The sequence below is a fragment of the Culex quinquefasciatus genome, chromosome 1 (assembly GCF_015732765.1).
Source record: "Culex quinquefasciatus strain JHB chromosome 1, VPISU_Cqui_1.0_pri_paternal, whole genome shotgun sequence".
NCBI classification, from domain to species: Eukaryota; Metazoa; Arthropoda; class Insecta; order Diptera; family Culicidae; genus Culex; species Culex quinquefasciatus.
In genome coordinates, this window is record NC_051861.1 from 42,934,656 (window position 1) to 42,956,304 (window position 21,649).

A 21,649-nucleotide genomic window follows, 5' to 3' on the forward strand; every position below is an offset into this window, starting at 1 on the left:
TTAATTATAGAATATGTCTTTTTCAAGAGGAAATCTAAGAAATTCAAGAACAAAATTATACCCAAAATTGATGATTTATGTTTGAAGATCGTTGGTTGGTATTTGCTATCCAGTTTCAACATTTAATGAAAGCATATGAAGCATTTCAAGATTTAGCGTTAAAGTGTATGATAAACAAAAAAAGAAAACAACCAAAGAAAACCAAAGAAAATAAAAAAAAAACAAAGAAAACCAAAGAAAATCTAAGAAAACCAAAAAAAACAAAGAAAACCAAAGAAAACCAAAGAAAACCAAAGAAAACCAAAGAAAACCAAAGAAAACCAAAGAAAACCAAAGAAAACCAAAGAAAACCAAAGAAAACCAAAGAAAACCAAAGAAAACCAAAGAAAACCAAAGAAAACCAAAGAAAACCAAAGAAAACCAAAGAAAACCAAAGATAACCAAAGAAAACCAAAGAAAATCAAAGAAAACCAAAGAAAACCAAAGAAAACCAAAGAAAACCAAAGAAAACCAAAGAAAACCTTAGAAAACCAAAGAAAACCAAAGAAAACTAAAGAAATCCAAAAAAAAATCAAAGAATACCAAAGAAAACCACAGAAAACCAAAGAAAACCAAAGAAAACCAAAGAAAACCAAAGAAAACCAAAGAAAACCAAAGAAAATCAAAGAAAACCAAAAAAAAAATCAAAGAATACCAAAGAAAACCACAGAAAACCAAAGAAAACCAAAGAAAACCAAAGAAAACCAAAGAAAACCAAAGAAAACCAAAGAAAACCAAAGATAACCAAAGAAAACCAAAGAAAACCAAAGAAAACCAAAGAAAACCAAAGAAAACCAAAGAAAACCAAAGAAAACTAAAGAAATCCAAAAAAAAAATCAAAGAATACCAAAGAAAACCACAGAAAACCAAAGAAAACCAAAGAAAACCAAAGAAAACCAAAGAAAACCAAAGAAAACCAAAGAAAACCAAAGAAAACCAAAGAAAACCAAAGAAAACTAAAGAAATCCAAAAAAAAAAATCAAAGAATACCAAAGAAAACCACAGAAAACCAAAGAAAACCAAAGAAAACCAAAGAAAACCAAAGAAAACCAAAGAAAACCAAAGAAAACCAAAGAAAACCAAAGAAAACCAAAGAAAACCAAAGAAAACCAAAGAAAACCAAAGAAAACCAAAGAAACCCAAAGAAAACCAAAGAAAACCAAAGAAAACCAAAGAAAACCAAAGAAAACCAAAGAAAACCAAAGAAAACCAAAGAAAACCAAAGAAAACCAAAGAAAACCAAAGATAACCAAAGAAAACCAAAGAAAATCAAAGAAAACCAAAGAAAACCAAAGAAAACCAAAGAAAACCAAAGAAAACCAAAGAAAACCAAAGAAAACTAAAGAAATCCAAAAAAAAAAAAATCAAAGAATACCAAAGAAAACCACAGAAAACCAAAGAAAACCAAAGAAAACCAAAGAAAACCAAAGAAAACCAAAGAAAACCAAAGAAAACCAAAGAAAACCAAAGAAAATCAAAGAAAACCAAAGAAAACCAAAGAAAACCAAAGAAAACCAAAGAAAACCACAGAAAATCAAAGAAAACCAAAGAAACCCAAAGAAACCCAAAGAAAACCAAAGAAAACCAAAGAAAACCAAAGAAAACCAAAAAAATCAAAGAATACGAAAGAAAACCACAGAAAACCAAAAAAAAAATCAAATAAAACCAAAGAAACCCAAAGAAACCCAAAGAAAACCAAAGAAAACCAAAGAAAACCAAAGAAAATCAAAGAAAACCAAAGAAAACCAAAGAAAACCAAAGAAAACCAAAGAAAACCAAAGAAAACCAAAGAAAACCAAAGAAAATCAAAGAAAACCAAAGAAAACCAAAGAAAATCAAAGAAAATCAAAGAAAACCAAAGAAAACCAAAGAAAACCAAAGAAAACCAAAGAAAACCAAAGAAAACCAAAGAAAACCAAAGAAAACCAAAGAAAACCAAAGAAAACCACAGAAAATCAAAGAAAACCAAAGAAACCCAAAGAAACCCAAAGAAAACCAAAGAAAACCAAAGAAAACCAAAGAAAACCAAAGAAAACCAAAGAAAACCAAAGAAAACCAAAGAAAACCAAAGAAAACCAAAGAAAACCAAAGAAAACCAAAGAAAACCAAAGAAAACCAAAGAAAACCAAAGAAAACCAAAGAAAACCAAAGAAAACCAAAGAAAACCAAAGAAAACCAAAGAAAACCAAAGAAAACCAAAGAAAACCAAAGAAAACCAAAGAAAACCAAAGAAAACCAAAGAAAACCAAAGAAAACCAAAGAAAACCACAGAAAATCAAAGAAAACCAAAGAAAACCACAGAAAATCAAAGAAAACCAAAGAAAACCAAAGAAAACCAAAGAAAACCAAAAAAATCAAAGAATACGAAAGAAAACCACAGAAAACCAAAAAAAAATCAAATAAAACCAAAGAAACCCAAAGAAACCCAAAGAAAACCAAAGAAAACCAAAGAAAACCAAAGAAAATCAAAGAAAACCAAAGAAAACCAAAGAAAACCAAAGAAAACCAAAGAAAACCACAGAAAATCAAAGAAAACCAAAGAAACCCAAAGAAACCCAAAGAAAACCAAAGAAAACCAAAGAAAACCAAAGAAAACCAAAGAAAACCAAAAAAATCAAAGAATACGAAAGAAAACCACAGAAAACCAAAAAAAAATCAAATAAAACCAAAGAAACCCAAAGAAACCCAAAGAAAACCAAAGAAAACCAAAGAAAACCAAAGAAAACCAAAGAAAACCAAAGAAAATCAAAGAAAACCAAAGAAAACCAAAGAAAACCAAAGAAAACCAAAGAAAACCAAAGAAAACCAAAGAAAACCAAAGAAAACCAAAGAAAACCAAAAAAAAAATCAAAGAAAACCAAAGAAAACCAAAGAAAACCAAAGAAAACCAAAGAAAACCAAAGAAAACCAAAGAAAACCAAAAAAAATCAAAGAAAACCAAAGAAAACCACAGAAAACCAAAAAAAAAATCAAATAAAACCAAAGAACATCGAAAAAAGTGAGTTGAGTTGAGTTGAGTTGAGTTGAGTTGAGTTATTTTTAGAAAATCACAGCAATGGAAATCTTTTCTTGCAATAAGGCTGGAACAGCTCGTTATATTATCATAAAGCTTTATACAGCCCGCGTCGAAACCTCTAGTTGGTGGGACATCCTGTGAGCAAAAAAAAAAAAACATCCAGAACACGTGGGAAATTCCTATTGCACTCAGCCAAACAGACCAGATAAACACAACATTTTGAAACCATCCGTCGTCACCGTCGTATGAGCTTTACCAGATGGAGAGGGCGGCGGAGGTTCGCAGATCCTGAGCCATTGTAAATAAGCAGGATATGATGATTATCGACCCCCAGGGGATGGCATCACGTCGTTGTCGTCGTTCTTCGTTGAAAAAGGTAAGCAAGTGAAAGTCCAGGAAATCGCGGACCACTTTTCCACGAACCAACCCAGCAGACTGCTGTACCGAGGAGAGACTCGACAAAAGGCACTTCAGAGAAGGCAGTTGTCCCAAGGGAGTTGAAGACAGAAAAAATGGAAACAATTCGAGTACAATACTCAGCAGTCATTGCGGACAATGAAGAAGGAGAGGCAGTTTTTATGAAGTCGACTTAACAGGGGATCAAAATATCGACGAGGGATCGACGCATAAATTTACCGCCGGAAACTTGCGGACGAGGGATTTGGGAAACAATTTGCAAGAAAGTGACCAACAATGACAATAAATTTTGTACCCCAACACCGCCTACCCACACCACATTCATAATTCGCAAAAGCTTAATAAAACTTTTTGTTTTCCTTTGGTCATTGTCGTGACTTTTTTTCAGCTTGTCAGCATTTTTTATGGAGTGAGTGATCGAGCAAAAGCAAGAGTTTTCCAAGTCTCAACAACAATAAAAAAGGACGAACGAAGCGAAAGATTCTTATCACGGTGCTGGGCATAATCAACCGAAATTTATGCAAAGCTATTTGACTCGCAGATTCAATTAATTACTTGGCGGGAAGAGAAGCGAGCTTTACACGGGGGTGGATGGCTTTATTACGGTGACGTTTTGTTGGCATTGGAGGGAGCTTGTCTTTGGGGAGTGTAGCGCATATCAAAATAGTTGGTGGAGTTTGGTTGATGTCTAGACAGTAAAAAACTGACGATACTATTGCAGTTGGTAATGGTGACAGGCGTTGTGTCAAACACTATACTTTTACATCAGGAACCGATGAAAATGTTTTCAGTTTCAGTTGAATTCACTTTTTTACATTTTATTTCATGAAAATTGTGTGTGAGCAAAAACATGTAATATTGTATGAGAAAACGTGTACACAAAAAGCATTTATGCAAGAAAAAAAAGATTTTACACATCCCAAGAATAACAACAATCCGGTGAGAGTCATCTTTAGATTACCAAGTTCGCGCCTCAACCATCTCAACTATTGTGACTGTGTAGGGAATACAGTCATGCCCCGGTTTTGTACGCCTCGGTTTTGCACTGCCCCGGTTTTGATTCGTACAGCTGCTTTGGTTAAGCACGGCTGGGTGTTTTTAGAACCGCCTTGAGTCAGGGGTATTAAAAAACACCCAAAAAGCAAAAATAGAAAATTTAGTTTATTGGTCTTTTTCAAAACAAACTCCAGAAAAATCTTAAAACTACGTAATTCCAAAAAAAAAAAATACTCAAAAATTCAGTTCATGGGTATCAAATAATTTGGGTTTTGCATACATTTCGAAAATATTAAAACAAGTTTTTGAAAATACTAAATTTTTTTATAAAACTAAGGCTGGTACAAATATTTTTAAAAGTTTTTGTCACCCCCCCCCCCTTCAAAATTGGCCCGAAAAATCAGGGGGCAAAAAAAATATTTTTACAATAAACTTCAAAATTTTAATGAAAATTCAAGTGCAACCAGCTGAAATCAAATTAAAATACATTCTCCTACGTTTAAAATCATTTTTAGCATGTTTGGGTTTATGAAAAAGTCTTAAGATTTTTTGAAAATTTTCGATGCTAAATCTTTTTTTTCGATACAATTTTTGTTTTTGTCAGATCTCAAATTTTTTGAAAACTAATGATTGCAAAACAACTGAACTAGTGTAAAATGCATTTTAAAACACTTTTTTCATTTAAATGTGAAGACTATGGCTTGTTATTTAAATTTTTATATTTTTTTATTTTTTTGCCCCCCCCCTTGACCTCGGCCAGGGCCGAGGGACAAACACTTTTTTAAATATTTGCATCGGCCTAAGTATTTTTGAAAAAAATACTGAAAATTTTTGTTTATTTTAAAAAAATGTGTTATTATTTTCGGAATGTATGAAAAAATCCCGATCATTTGAGATCCACATAGTAAAAAACCGAAATTTTAAGTATTTATTCGATAATACATAATTAAAAAAAAAAATAGTATTCAAAAAAATGCGTTATGAAATGAATGAAACAATTCCGTTCATTTGATACCCATATTGCAAAAACAATGATCTAAAAAATTGTTTTCGAGAAAAAAAAAATGCATTTCAAAAATACAGGAAAAATACGTATTTTTGTGAAAACCAAAATCCCATAAGCACTGCGTTTTATTTAAGCACGCCTCGGTTTTGCATTCTCCATATCTGGTGCTAAACCGAGGCATGACTGTAAATCAGCTTTGCCTTCCTCAGGTAAGGCTATAATCCTGCTCTAAAAATGAACTTTGTATAAAAACGTCGTAGACCCACCTCCATGCATACATATCGACTCAGAATCGAAAACTGAACAAATGTCTGTGTGAATGTGTGTGTGTATGTATGTATGTGACCAACAAACTAGCTCATGTTTCTCGGCACTGGCTGAACCGATTTGACCCGAACCTGTTGCATTCGACTTTTTTAGGGTCCCATAGATCGAGTTTTATACAGAATGAAGTTTTGATAAGTAGTTCAAAAGTTATGTAAAAAAATTTGTTTTCACAAATATCCGGATCTTACTTAAATGTATGTAAACTATATCCGGGTCCATCATCCGACCCATCGTTGGTTATGTTATCAAAAGACCTTTCCAACGAGTCCAAAACATTGAAGATCTGGCAACCCTGTCTCGAGATATGTACATTTAAGTGATATTGATGGACTATTTTGAAGCCGGATCTCACTTAAATGTATGTAAACTATGTCCGGATCCACCATCCTCCAACCACATAGGTGGATTAAGTAAGTTTTTTTTTAAATAAAAAAATATGAAATGTAGTAGAATAAGTGCCAAGAAAATAAACGGGAATGCACTCCAATTATTCTTCATAAAAGTATTAATAGTCGCTAAGGCAGTTGCAATTATTTATTTATATTTATGCTGAGGCATTTTTTTTCTTGAGACAACTTTAAAATATCAATGGAATCAGACGTGCAATTGACACTAAAACCCCGGTTTACGCTCAGGCGTTACATACATATTTGCAATCTTTTTAAAACAATGTTAACGGCTTGTGCAGATCTAAAAACTGCTTTCAAAAGAATGTAAAAGCATAACCCTGTTTTCAAAAAATCAGCCAAATAAAAAGCGTAACGCCTGAGCGTAAACCAGGGTTTTAGTGTAGACGTCTCCTAAGAAAAAGTATTTTCTTAAAATGTTAAACTTTCATTTTTAAAGGGTGTCAGTTGATGGAAATAAACAATTGTGTGCATGTTTCTGATTAGAAATTGACTCAGGAACTCAAATTTTATAAAATTATCTTCAGAAAATGTGATCTAGGTTAATCTAGGTGTGATCTGGTTAATACACCGATGCCCGTGTGCTCTGTTGTACTATCTAGATAGGAATCCCAGCAAGCTTTTGTACTAAAACACACCGGCAATCGAAATTTCTAAATTTTTTTTGCACGTGTTGCAAAATTCTGCCTTTATTTTTGATTCCGTAGTGAATATCATTCTTAAAACCCTTGAAAATGGCAAGCTTTGAACATTCATTACAATTAATTTATTTAAAGATCAAAAGGCAACCAATAACTCGCAGATAATTTTCTTTGCCAAAGAACTAAACAAACAAAACCCTTTATATTAACACTTTAACTACCAAGCGTGCGGTTTAGTTACATAAAACACTAATTTTCCTCGCACTTGGTATGCTAAGTGTTAAACCACGGCGAAGGTTGTGTAATACCACCAGCAAAATTACAAAAGCCGCGTCAAATCGAAATCATTAAACATCGGTTCACTGTCAAATGGGTTGCCGGGGTGATCTGGTGGTCTGTGAATGGCGTGCCCAAAATATGATAAATCGTTACGATCCATCAAAAATGACTTGGAAGGAAGGAAAAGCTGGAAAAATACGAAAAGCGTCTGTCTAGTGTCTACAAAACGGGGAAAGTCAAGGTCTTTCCAGTGGAGGACTTTTCTGACTGGGTGACTTGGACTAGCATAATTAAACACTTTTAATCAGTTAGAGTATTTTTGTTACATTTTTATTTTGAGTTTTTGTGAAAAATAAGTTCATTTATTTTCCAGTAAACCTTTAAGTCGTTTTGTTTAGCAACCCACACAAATGCTGCTAACTTTTGCTTATTTTCGGAGGCCCCCCTTTTTGTCGGGCAAAATTTCCCCAAACCCGATCGGCGTATTCAAACAAAGGCCGCGCGAAAATTTGCACATAATGGATGTGGCTTTCTTTGGCGAGGGAAAACGCCACCCACGCTTTGAAAACAAATCCCCTGCCCCGCGTCTCACTTTTGTCATGGTATTTTTGCTGATTTGTGGTGCCATAGAGGGAGGTTTGCTGGGCCTGGGATCATCCAATTGGATATTGATATTTTTGATGTGGGAAGGAGAGGGCTTTTGGGATAGTGACGACGGCGCTTTTCCATCATCCAGAGTCGGGCTTCACTGCATGGAATTAGTCTTACAAAAGCAGCTATTCGGTGAGCTTCAAAGTTTTCGCTCATCCTCGTTGCACATTGGATTAATTTGCGGTTAAATTGGTCCTAACTTGAATTTAAGAAGATTTTATTTTATTTTATAGGAATTTTTGGTAAAAAATTAAAGATAGAATCAAAATGATTCATTCAATTTCATTCATAAATTCCACAACAAAAAGATCAGTGTCGAATGAGCGATGTATATTAATTAAATTAACGATTAAGCTTTCACGAGGGGTCGAATCATCGCTGGGTTGGTTGGCTTCGGGTTGATTAACGATGCGATGAGTTTTCATAACGATATTGGTTCGCTGGAAGCAGGGCGAGCCTGGCCGGCACTGGCAGTGAGTGTGTCGGTGATTGAAGCAAATTTAATTAATTTCACCAATTCTCGACATTCTTGGCTAAGCCAATTTAGAGCAGAAGGAGCAGGAAAGCTTTCCTTTACAGGGGGGAGAGGGGGGGGGGGGGGATGATTGCTAATATTATCTTTCGCTGATGGAAGGATGTCAAGTCATTTGGAATGGTTCGATGGTTGGAAACTTTGCAGAAAGAATGTAACGAATAAAAGTTTCAGTCAGTCAGTCATTAGCTGTAGTCTTTGAGAACTCGTTTGAATTAATTTTAAATAAATTTCTTTCTTAACACGATTATTAACATTTTTGCATAATAAAAACCTGAAAAATAATTAATAATGTATTTTAAAACAAATTTTAATACCAAGTTGTAGATTTTCCATCAATAAAACCTTCATTTCAGACGAATTTCAACATCTGCAATTGATCCGAACACTCTTTAGCGTAATGCTCGGTTCATCCAACCTCATTTATGCACAAATTAGTTTGTCAACTGCCAAGCTAATAATGTTTTACCATTTCTCAAAATCCTTCCTCCTCCGTCTGCGCCCGGTACCAAAGTGTCAACCGGCACGCCGTTAATGTCACCAAAGTCAGAACGTATAAATTCGACACCGCGGTTCCATTAATATTCCTCCCTTCACCCCCGTAGCCCTGAGACCACACCTTTGTACTTAACCGCAGCAAAACGCCCAAAAATGTGATCGATCGTCACCGAGTGAAGCCGGAAATTGAACGGCAGCGCGTTCAGTGGAGCCTACCCCACCAAACCACTTTGACGTTCGGCTTTCCTGGTAAATTCCTGGTAGATTTAGGGGAAGACTGTTAATTCTATACAGCTAGAGGGTGACGACAATAAAAATCTTAAGCAAGATTTGAAGGTTTGTTTTTCGTTCTCAACTGTTAATTAGCAGTAAAGGAATATTAATAGTTACTTGAAAAACTGAACTGATTATTAACAGTAAGCTTTCTTGAGCTTTATAAAAAATGCCCAAGTTTTAATTAAATAATAGTTGATTTATGGTGTTTTTCAAAACTCTAAATTACATGCCATCTTAATTGAAAATATCCTTGAAGGAAAGAAATCTTGTTATTTTATCGACCTTGGTTTTTAGTTTCTGAGCTGTGACAGCTATATTTAAAACGGAAAATTTTGGCTCCTCAACTTAGTGGTCCTGCCATCAATTACAAATGTTGGGATTTCATTACAAGTTTGATTTTCACTTTCTAAATTTGCAAATCAAAGAAGCATTCGTAGAATCGAACATAAAACGGCATTAGGTTTGTTTTTTGTGTGTACAATTTAAATTTAAGTATGTTGCTGATTGGATTTAATTTTTGATTTCAAAAATTTAAGTTTCAAAATTCCCGCGAGTCTCAACCAAATTTACCAGGAATCGAGGGGCTCAAAGATGGCAAATTTCCCGGGAATTTCCGGGAGTTTTTAGATAAATTTTCCTTCTCTATTTTTTAAAACCAATTTTGTGCTTTGATGCTGGTTTTCAGTAGTTCGATTACCCAAAAGGTTCCTAAGAAGTATTTCTTAATAATTAATCACCGCCATTTTGGCCGCCATCTTGGATTTAAAATTTCAAAATTACTTTGAACATTTTGGATTCATTTTGAGCTGAGCAACTAAAAAAAAGATAATAAAAAAAATAATAATTTTTCCGATGCTTAAACGAAAATAAAAAAAGGATGGATTTGGCATTGCAAAGAATGAAAACGACGAAAAAAGGGTTTCCACGGTCTACCCAATTCAATCGATAATACAGTCATGCCTCGGTTTTGCACGCCTCGGTTTTGCACTGCCCCGGTTTTACACCGTTCAGCTGCCTCGGTTAAGCACGGCCCAGTGCTTAACTGAAGCACAGAGCTTATGTGTTTTTGGCTATATGGGAGACATTGGCTTTAATCGTATGAAAAATCATGCAAACATCAAAAAATTATAGGGTTTTGGAATCGAGATGATGTCAGTTATCCATTAAAATCATTATTTCATGAAAATTTTCACAAAAATACGTTTTTTTTTTATTCTTTATTATAGAGTTTTTCAGCCGGAGGCTGGTGCAAAATACGTATTTTTCCAGTATTTTGAAAATGCATTTTTTTTCTCTAAAGAATCCAAAAATATATTGTTATTGGAATATGGGTCAAATGATCAGGTTTTTTCATACATTTCCGATATAATAACAAAATTTTCAGAAAATACTCCAAATTTTCACAAAACTACGTTTTTTCGAAAAAATACTCAAAATTTCAATTTTTACAATATGGGTATCAAACGATCGGGATTTTTTCAAACATTTCGAATGTAATAACAAGATTTTTAGAAAATACTCAAAATTTTCACAAAACTACTTATTTTCGAATAAAATACTCAAAATTTCAATTTTTACAATATGGGTATCAAACGATCGGAATTTTTTCATACATTTCGAATGTAATAACAACAATTTTAGAAAATACTTAACATTTTCACAAAACTACTTATTTTTGAATAAAATACTCAAAATTTCAATTTTTACAATGTGGGTATCAAACAATCGGGATTTTTTCATACATTTCGAATGTAATAACAATATTTTTTTGAAAATACTAAAATTTCAGTTTTTACAATATGGGTATCAAATAATCAAATCATTTTTTTCAAAAAAAACCTAGTTTTGTGAAAATTTTGAGTATTTTCATTTTTTTAATAACTTTCGAAATGTATGAAAAAATTCTGATCGTTTGATATCCACATTGTCAAAAAGGAAATTTTTAATATTTTTTTCAAAAACGTAGTTTTGTGAAAATGTTGAGTATTTTCAAAAAATATTGTTATTACATTCCAAATATATGAAAAAATCCCAATCGTTCGTCACCCACATCGTAAAAACGGAAATTTTGAGTATTTTTTTTTAGAAAATACTTAGTTTTGTGAAAATTTTGAGTATTTTCAAAAAAATTTGTTATAACATTCGAAATGTATGAAAAATCCCGATCGTTTGATATCAACATTGTAAAAACGGAAATTTTGAATATTTTTTTTCGAAAATACGTTGTTTTGTGAAAATTTTCAGTATTTTCAAAAAATATTGTTATTGCATTCGAAATCTATTAAAAATCCCAATCGTTCGATACCCACATTGTAAAAACGGAAATTTTGAGTATTTTATTCAAAAATACGTAGTTTTGTGAAAATTTTGAGTGTTTTTTAAAAAAAATATTGTTATTACATTCGAAATGTATGAAAAAATCCCGATCGTTTTGTGAAAGTTTTGAGTATTTTCTAAAAAATTTTTTATGACATCCAAAATGTATGAAAAAAACCTGATCATTGGATACCCATAATCCAACAACAATATATTTTTGAATTTTTTAGAGAAAAAAAATGCATTTTCGAAAAACAGGAAAAATACGTATTTTTGTGAAAATGTTCATGAAATAATAATAATTTTATGAAATAATATTTTAATGGATCATCCCGATTTCAAAACCCTATAATTTTTTGATGTTTGCATGATTTTTCGTATGATTAAAGCCAATGTCTCCCATATAGCCAAAATCCCATAAGGTCTATGTCTCGGTTTTGCACGCCTTGGTTTTGCATCCCCCATATGCGGTGCTAAACCGAGGCATGACTGTACTTTGGAAACCATTGATCAGATTGCTAATAAATGTGAACCGATAAGAATCTGCCTGCTCAAGATACATATCTTTGTAAAATTTTATAGCACTTTTTCAATAGACAGCCAGAGAGATCAGGATCAGTTTTTTTTTTGCAAAAATCTAGAGAGCTGCTAACCAATCTCCCCTAGGAAATAGTTCGATGGCGTCACGCCAGATTCCACTCCTGACCGAGGGCCGACGGTCGGTGGTATCGATGGTCATCGTTTACTTTTGGTGCATTTTGTGAAGTGGCCTCTCCTCTTGTCTCTCTAACATTAACTTCAAAAGGTGGTGGTGGTGGTGGTGGTGGTGGTGGTGGTGGTGGTGTTGCAATGATTTATTGATTCACTTGCAAAATGCACGAGTTCGCGCCAACTCGAACGCGTTCGAGTGCAGTTTGCAAATAAATTCTTTGTTGATTTTGTGCAGTAGCAGAGCTCTATAGTGCCCATCAGCTTGAAAGTGGTTATTGGTTTAAAGTTGATGCTCGTTGGAATTTATTTTAACATTGTAAATTGGTAAATATACCAATCGGACTCACTGACTCATCCTGGTCGGTTTTGGAGGAGGGAACGTTGCGTTGCAGTTATTGATTGGGCTACACCTGTTGACTGTTTTGATGAATAGTTTTGAAGTTAAGCGGATTGGAAATCGGCCACAGTGTTGCTTTTAAATCTCTTTTTTTACATTGCGTTTAATTTTTATTTTCAGCACACAATCATTGGTTAAAGGCTGTAAATAGAATGCGTTTATAATAGTATTCAAATGTTTTGCCTTCCTCACTGAGGTAAGGCTATAATCCTGCTCTAAAAATGAACTTTGTATAAAAACGTCGTAGACCCACCTTCATGTATACATATCGACTCAGAATCGAAAACTGAACAAATGTCTGTGTGTATGTGTGTGTGTATGTGTGTGTGTATGTATGTATGTGACCAACAAACTAGCTCATGTTTCTCGGCACTGGCTGAACCGATTTGACCCAAACCTGTTGCATTTGACTTGGTTAAGGGTCCCATAGATCGAGTTTTATTAAGATTGAAGTTTCGATAAGTAGTTCAAAAGTTCTGTATAAAAATGTGTTTTCACATATATCTGGATCTCACTTAAATGTATGTAAACTATGTCCGGATCCACCATCCGACCCATCGTTGGATAGGTTATCAAAAGACCTTTCCAACGAGTCCAAAACATTGAAGATCTGGCAACCCTGTTTCGAGATATGTCCACTTAAGTGATATTTATGCACTTTTTGGAAGCCGGATCTCACTTAAATGTATGTAAACTATGTCCGGATCCATCATCCGACCCATCGTTGGTTAGGTTATCAAAAGACCTTTCCAACGAGTCCAAAACATTGAAAATCTGGCAACCCTGTCTCGAGATATGGCCATTTCAGTGATATTTATGTACTTTTTTGAAGCCGAATCTCACTTAAATGTATGTAAACTATGTCCGGATCCATCCGTCCGACCCATCGTAGGTTAGGTTATCAAAAGACCTTTCCAACGAGTCCAAAACATTGAAGATCTGGCAACCCTGTCTCGAGATATGGTCACTTAAGTGATGTTTATGTACTTTTTTGTAGCCGGGTCTCATTTAAATGTATGTAAACTATGTTCGGATCCACCATCCAACCCATCGTTGGTTAGGTTATCAAAAGACCTTTCCAACAAGTCTAAAACATTGAAGATCTGGCAACCCTGTCTCGAGATATGTCCACTTAAGTGATATTTATGCACTTTTTGGAAGCCGGATCTCACTTAAATGTATGTAAACTATGTCCGGATCCACCATCCGACCCATCGTTGGATAGGTTATCAAAAGACCTTTCCAACGAGTCCAAAACATTGAAGATCTGGCAACCCTGTCTCGAAATATGTCCACTTAAGTGATATTTATGCACTTTTTGGAAGCCGGATCTCACTTAAATGTATGTAAACTATGTCCGGATCCACCATCCAACCCATCGTTGGATAGGTTATCAAAAGACCTTTCCAACGAGTCCAAAACATTGAAGATCTGGCAACCCTGTCTCGAGATATGCCCATTTAAGTGATATTTATGTACTTTTTGGAAGCCGGATCTCACTTAAATATATGTAAACTATGTCCAGATCCACCATCCGACCCATCTTTGGATAGGTTGTCAAAAGACCTTTCCAACGAGTCCAAAACATTGAAGATCTGGCAACCCTGTCTCGAGATATGCCCATTTAAGTGATATTTATGTACTTTTTTGTAGCCGGATCTCACTTAAATGTATGTAAACTATGTCCGGATCCATCATCCGACCCATCGTTGGATAGGTTATCAAAAGACCTTTCCAACAAGTCCAAAACATTGAAGATCTGGCAACCCTGTCTCGAGATATGCCCATTTAAGTGATATTTATGTACTTTTTTGTAGCCGGATCTCACTTAAATGTATGTAAACTATGTCCGGATCCATCATCCGACCCATCGTTGGATAGGTTATCAAAAGACCTTTCCAACAAGTCCAAAACATTGAAGATCTGGCAACCCTGTCTCGAGATATGGCCATTTAAGTGATATTTATGTACTTTCTTAATCCGGATCTAAAAAATAGATGAAATTTGTGTACAACCCCATCAAATCAGCCATTGTTGGTAATGAGTGAGGAAGGCTCCAACCATATAGGTGGATTAAGTTAGTTTTTCAGTACAAAACTTGGTTGTCAGACATGCCTCCGCATATAAAAAAACGAAACTATTGGCACTACGCCCCCCGGGGCATGGCCTTCCTCTAACGTGGGATTTCTGCTCCAGCGCCTCTGACGAGACAGGAGAAACCGGGACCGACGTTTTACTTCACCATCCGATAGAAGCTCAGTGGATAAGGCGGGAATCGAACCCGCGTCTCATAGCATCATCGGGATCGGCAGCCGAAGCCGCTACCCCTGCACCACGAGCCTCCGCATATGGGGGATGCAAAACCGAGGCGTGCATAACCGAGGCACAGAGATTATGGAATTTTGGTTATATGGGAGACATTTGCTAAAATCGTATGAAAAATCATGCAAACATCGAAAAATCATAGAGTTTCTTTTCTTTTAAAATTAAAATTTCATGATTTTTTTTACAAAAATACGCATTTACATGTACTTTTTAAATGCATTCTTTTTTCACTGAAGAAATCAAAAATATATTGTTATTCCCTTATTGTTTTGGTCACCGGTATCTTAGTTAGTATTTCTTAGCAGACCTATCCACCTAAAATGTCATTATCTTTCTTCTAAAATTTTTGTCAGTTTTCACCGAAACAGTCCGATTAAAATTCAATTAATATATAGATAATTCTCCGCCAACTCACACAGCAGTTACCCCCAACCCCTCTTCGATTTGCGTGAAACTTTGCCCTAGTGGGTAACTTTTGTCCCTTATCTCGAATTCGAGGTCCGTTTTTTGGTATGACGTGACGGAGGGGTGGTACGACCCCTTCAATTTTTTTTTTGTTTTATTATAGAGACTTTACACCATTGTGCATTCATCTCTTCAAGGTGGATAGTGGAAGAGGAAAGGTTACAGAGTTTTAAATCACTTGTCTGGCTATATTTCAATAATTTTTACCTTGCCTTTTTTTCTAACGGTTTCTGTCTATGTTGCAAATTTTTAGCGGAAAATTTTGATCTTAAATTATCAAGTTCTTCAATTTTATCTTCGTCCTCTTCCTCCAGGGATTTAACAGTTATCTCATAACACTTATTCCTATAATATTTTGCTTTTATGACATCTTCGTCTTCTTCATCTAATGTTTCTTCTTCAGCCATCTCTCTTCGTTTTGTCGTCAATTCGTCATCCGCGTCCAAATATGCTTGAAGGCGTTTCCGGGTTTTGCGAGTGTGCTTAGAAAGCACGGTCTCAAATCCATCGTTGTCTTCTTCGTCAATTTGACTTGGTTGCATTGGATGTTGGTCTGATTTACTGTTGTTGCTTTTACTGCTGCTGCTGCTGCTACTTGGCTCAAATTCAATCGGTGATGTACTGCTTTTTGGTTCACCTTTTAGTTGAATCCGCACATTTTTTGTTCTTTGCTTTGAGTTTGCAAAGCGATTTTTTGCCTATAATCGTCACTGTTGCAGCAGCATTGTTTACAGTGATTGATTTCGGCGTTGGCTGTTTCAGCAACATCCGCAGGGTCCGAACTCCATTTGGGATTCCTGGGAAGAAGTTAATCCAGTGGTCGTTGGTGATGGACAAAATTTCGCCGTATTTACTCATCATTTACTACGTCGTCATTGCTTATACCTAGAGGTAGGTCGAGCACACGAACTTCCGTAGCGTTGTTGTCCAGGTAAATCGGGATTTTGCAACCCAGATATACCAGAGGTTTGTCGATGATGGACGAGGCCACTGCTGAGTCGGCGAACTGCAACACGGCTATTCTTCTTCTATTGCATAATTGCAATGCTCGCAAGTTTTCATGGTTTACTTGAAGGTCTGCGAGGAATTTTTTTACAAGCTTCGGGCTTGGTTGGGTTTGGAGTTGACAAAAATCCAGAACCACACTGTTTTTGTCTACGGTGCACATTTTAAAAAAAGCGGCGACGCGCACACAAACTGCGGACTGGCGTTGATAATGCGACTTGTAAGGTCGGCGGTTACTTTGCAACTGCCCTTCAATTTTTGAACATGCCACAAAGGAGGTGTTTTTCAATAATTTGCAGCCTGAAACGGTGATGAGAAATTTGGTGTCAAAGGGACTTGTATGTAAAATTAGACGTCCGATTTGATTTCATACTCAAAATTTTGGAAAAACGTATTCCTCATCGAAAAAAAAAACACTTAAAAGGATTAAAAACTCTGCCATTTTCCGTTACTCGACTGGAAATTTGTGAATTTCCCGGGAATCCCCGAAATTTAAGCAAAAGTACACATTTTCTTTACTTTTTTGAACCATTTTTTAAGATGCTCAGAGAAAAATAAATGAAGATGATTTTGTTCAATTAAATTTATTTTATAGCTCATTTACGATTAATTAGATTATCAGACACTTTGATATCTGATAATATAAATTTTTGAAGCTACGGGAACATTGAGTTGTTTGAAGTAAAACAAATCAGAGAAGTTTAATTTTTGCTCTGCCATTTTGTTCAAAAACTGAAACCATTATGACTTTTTTTTAGAAAAGTTATTTGTCATGAAAAACATAATTTCTGCATATTTTTTTCCAACTTTTTGTATTAAACCATGCTCTCTTTTACTGGTCACTGAGGCAAAAAAAAATAATTTGTATCATTGTGGAGTATGGATTCATTTTAGGGGAAATTCTCGTAGGTTTCGCAAGTTAAGCACTCGCTCCTAACTCTATCCAATTTGCTGTTTTTTTCTATTTAAACAACTAATTTTGCAAAACTTTTAAAAGTAACTTGCTTGCTCACTTCTTATTGAGCTATTTATTACTCTATTTCAGTTGAAATCGCCTTCAATGAATTGTAATTGAACGTCAAAGTGCTGACCTGCCAACATAAGAGGTACGACGGAATTAGATGCTGTTCCACTACTCACTGTCTAATTACCTTGATAAAAAAATAAATGACATTAATTTATTGTACTATTGAAGCTTATAAAATAAGAAAAAAGAACATTTTCTTGTAGTTTTATGTTTTTTTTTACATGCAGTTAGACTGTTAATTGATATTCACACTTGTTTTAGCCTTTCAGTCGCTGTTCTAAACAACTTAGTTGCAGCAGAACCAAGATCAGAACAATTTTCAATAAAATTAAATTTCCCGGGAATTCCCGGGAAATTGGTTGAAAATTTCCCGTTTCCCGGGAAATTGGACGCTCTATTTAATACTTATATTGTGAAAAACTGAAATTTTGATAAGTTTTTCGAAAATACGAAGTTTTGTGAAAATTTGGAGTATTTGAAAAAAAAAATGTTAGGTATATTGGAAATGTATTTAAAAATCCCGATCGTTTGATGCCCATATTGTATAAACAGAAATTTTGAGTATTTTTTCGAAAATACGTAGTTTTGTTAAAATTGTGAGTATTTTAAAATATGTTGATAATACATACGAAAACACTTAATTTTTTTTTAACTTTTGTAAAAGTAACTTTTTATGTTTCTCTATGTTTCGTCACCCGTGTCTGTGGCGGGTAACGATGAATGACCATGATCAACGACGACCAACTTTTTCAAAACTTTTTTTCGTAAAATTGTAATGCAAACCCCTTATGTTTGTATATCAATTTTTTTGTAATTGTCTGCTCTACAACTTTGTAGAACATTGTTACACTCTAAAAACTATCCCTGCAAAGTTAGAAAAAACATGAAATTTGAAAATGAAAAAATTTGTTCTAAATGAAAAAAATGACCCTTTTGGGTCAATGTAGATTCGAAAAGTACATTAATTTTCCCATAAAATAACATGTTCCAAAAAATTTTACAGTCGAGTAACGGAAAATGGCAGAGTTTTTAAACTTTTTTTAGCTAGTAGTTTTATGAAAATTCTGAAGATTCTGCAAGGCCTATTTAAAACGTAAATTGTTACAAGGTTAAATTTCCGATTACGTGTAGATTTAGATTTTTTAAATCGAATCAGTTTTTTTTTCAATCAATACTGATTTTTCAAAAAATCGAAATATCGGTCGCAAAATTTTTTCAACTTCATTTTTCGATGTAAAATTGAATTTGCAATCAAAAAGTACTTTGGTGAATTTTTGATAAAGTGCACAGTTTTCAAGTTATAGCCATTTTTAAGTAACTTTTTTGAAAATAGTCGCAGTTTTTCATTTTTTAAAATTAGTGCCCATGTTTGCCCACCTTTGAAAAAAATATTTTTGAAAAGCTTAGAAAATTCTCTATATGTTTAAATATGAAACATTCGTGAAATTTTCCGATTTTTTCGAAAAAAATATTTTCAAAAATTTAAAATCAAGACTGACATTTTAAACGGGCCAAACATTCAATATTACGCCCATTTGAAATGTTAGTGTTGATTTTAAATTTTTGAAAATATTTTTTTCGAAAAGATCGGAAAATTTCACGAATGTTTCATGTTTTAAAATTGTAAATCGGACCTATAGTTGCTGAGATATCGACATTAGAAAATGTTGGGTTGTGTGGGTGAGACTTAGAAAACATCAATTTTCTTGTTTTTAACCTTTGCATGGCAACATCTCAGCAACTGTGGGTCGCATCAACAAAGTACAATAAAGCAAAATATAGAGAATTTTCTCAGCTTTTCAAAAATATTTTTTTCAAAGGTGGGCAAACATGGGCACTAATTATAAAAAATGAAAAACTGCGACTATTTTCAAAAAAGTTACCTAAAAATGGCTATAACTTGAAAACGGTGCACTTTATCAAAAATTCACTAAAGTACTTTTTGATTGCAAATTCAATTTTACATCGAAAAATGAAGTTGAAAAATTTTTGCGACCGATATTTCGATTTTTTTAAAAAATCAGTATTGATTCAAAAAATCATAATTCGGTTAAAGATTTTTTGCCCATTCTGGAAATTTTTGAAAAGTTGGCATTTTATGTCCTCTAAAACATATCATAAAATAAAAAAAATTAAAAATAGTGTTTTTTTTGCAAATCAAGTTTTAGTGACAAAAAGTTAAATAAAAAATCACCAAATTTTTTTTACCGTGTAGCATTTTTTTTTCAGTGTAGTCCATATCCATACCTACAACTTTGTCGAAGACACCAACTCGATCAAAAAATTCCTTCAAAAGATACAGATTTTTGAATTTTCACATATCATTTTTGTGTGGACAGCTGCCAAATTTGTATGGAAAATTATATGGACAAACTAATGATGCAAATTGGCTTCTTTGGGCATACCGAAGGCACCAAAAAAGTTTCAGCCAGATTAAAAAATACAAAAATTAAAATTAAAGAAAAAAGACCGATTCCGTAGAGAACTGCTCCAAATTACTATCTCATCACCGTTGCAGGCTGCAAATTATTTGAAAAAAAAAACCTGTTTTTTTGCATGTTCAAACATTGAGTCACAAGATACCAAAAGATGGAGCTCGGATTCGTGATCAGGGTCAAAAGTTACTCCTTAGGACAAATTTTCATGCAAATCAAAGAGGGCTCGGGGCAACTGCTGCGTGAGTTGGTGTTAAATTAACAAAATGTTTGATAAGAATGTAGATTGGCAGAACCTATTACATTGTCGTCGGCTTTATGGGGTTAATTTGGTTGCATTTCAATTAATAAATGGTATTGATATCTTTTTTTAAATGATTGACATACAAGCATATCAAATTGATTGTTTTTCGGATTGATATCCGTGATCAAATAATTCCATTCAATCACAGATATCTGCAGAAACTGTTGCTATTTAATGAGTCTACGACTCATAACACACATGTTGTACCTCATTAGTAACATTTGAAAACACATAAATTACGTGCCAAATGTGCGCTCGCCACAACTACAAAAAAACCCATCTCTGGAGGTTCCGTGGTACAAGTTTCATCTGCTGCGCGTCGCTGCATCCCACCGAAGACAGTGAGTGACCTAATTAATTTGATAATTTAATTAAAAACTTTCGCTCAGCAGCATCCAGCTACTGCTCCTGGTGGGTGTGCCACCGACATGTAATTTAATTTATTCGCGTGTCACTGCGGTCACTCACGCGCTCGGGGGCCGCCGCACATTTCCACTCCTCGGCGACACTCTGTGTGTTTGCTCACACGCAGCCCGCCCAAAAATAAACACAGAACCGAACAGAGTTTGTTATTAGTTTATGTATGCAAATTGTTTGTCCATTGGGGATGGTTCGGTGGTTTCCATTCAATTTAACTATTTCAATTACGATTGGGAAAACCTGCAATGATTGGCATTCGTGCTGATTGCTTGATTGCTTTTTGTTATCGAAGCAAGGGATTTTTCTTTTAAAAATAATTTTCAAGCAAAATTCAATTAATTAAACAATTTTTCATTGTCAATTGAAAATAATCAAATTTCCCTCATCACTTTTGACGCAGCAAAGCAATATAGATTCAGTGTCACGTTCACGTCCCACGGACAATAGATAGTTTGGCGTGGTGTACTAAAAGTTGATTAGTATGGATACCATTAATAACCTAATTAGATCCAACAACCAACAGCACAAATTGATGAAATTGAGCACCGTGACATAATGTGGAGCCTGCACGTGAAGCTGCAAAAATTAGCTCCGAAATGATTGGCATTGAGTAAATGTAGAACCATGATGGACCATTTGCCGACATCGGCTAGGGAATTAGCTTGAGTTTAAAAGGATTAACCAATAGTAGAGTCGGTAGGGGTTAGAAAATCCCCGGAATTATTTTGGAGCGCAACACTCGCGAACAAAGATGTGGCAAATGATAACGCAAATGGGCATCAAACTGTTGCGAGCGCTGTTGTCAGATTTCTCAATTGATTTCTCAAAATCAACCAAAACCCCAACATCCACTAAATCCTCTAGGTTCCTGGTGATGACATCGGCGCATCACGGTCCATGATACCATCGGTTCCGCCACAACTGGCCAGCTGCGGATGCTGCTGGACGTCGATGACAATAATGCAACACAACCCCCACCCCCTCCCGCGCAGATGGTTATGAGCGGTCATAACGATAATGACGGCTAGTGATTACATAATCTGGGCCTTTTCTAATCGCCTCATGGATCGCGTCGAGGGATTCAACGCCATGGTGTAGAGAGGGGATTTTTTTTTCCTGTTGTTCAATATGATCTCATTTTATGTGTTACCTGTTGTTG

At 34.7% G+C, this 21,649-nt stretch overlaps 1 protein-coding gene across 5 annotated transcripts in view; it reads right to left on the minus strand.

Annotated features, from left to right (window-relative positions):
- Positions 1–21,649, minus strand: part of LOC6049262 (5-hydroxytryptamine receptor 1) — a 181,225-nt gene that overhangs the window by 54,947 nt on the left and 104,629 nt on the right. The window lies entirely within an intron of this gene.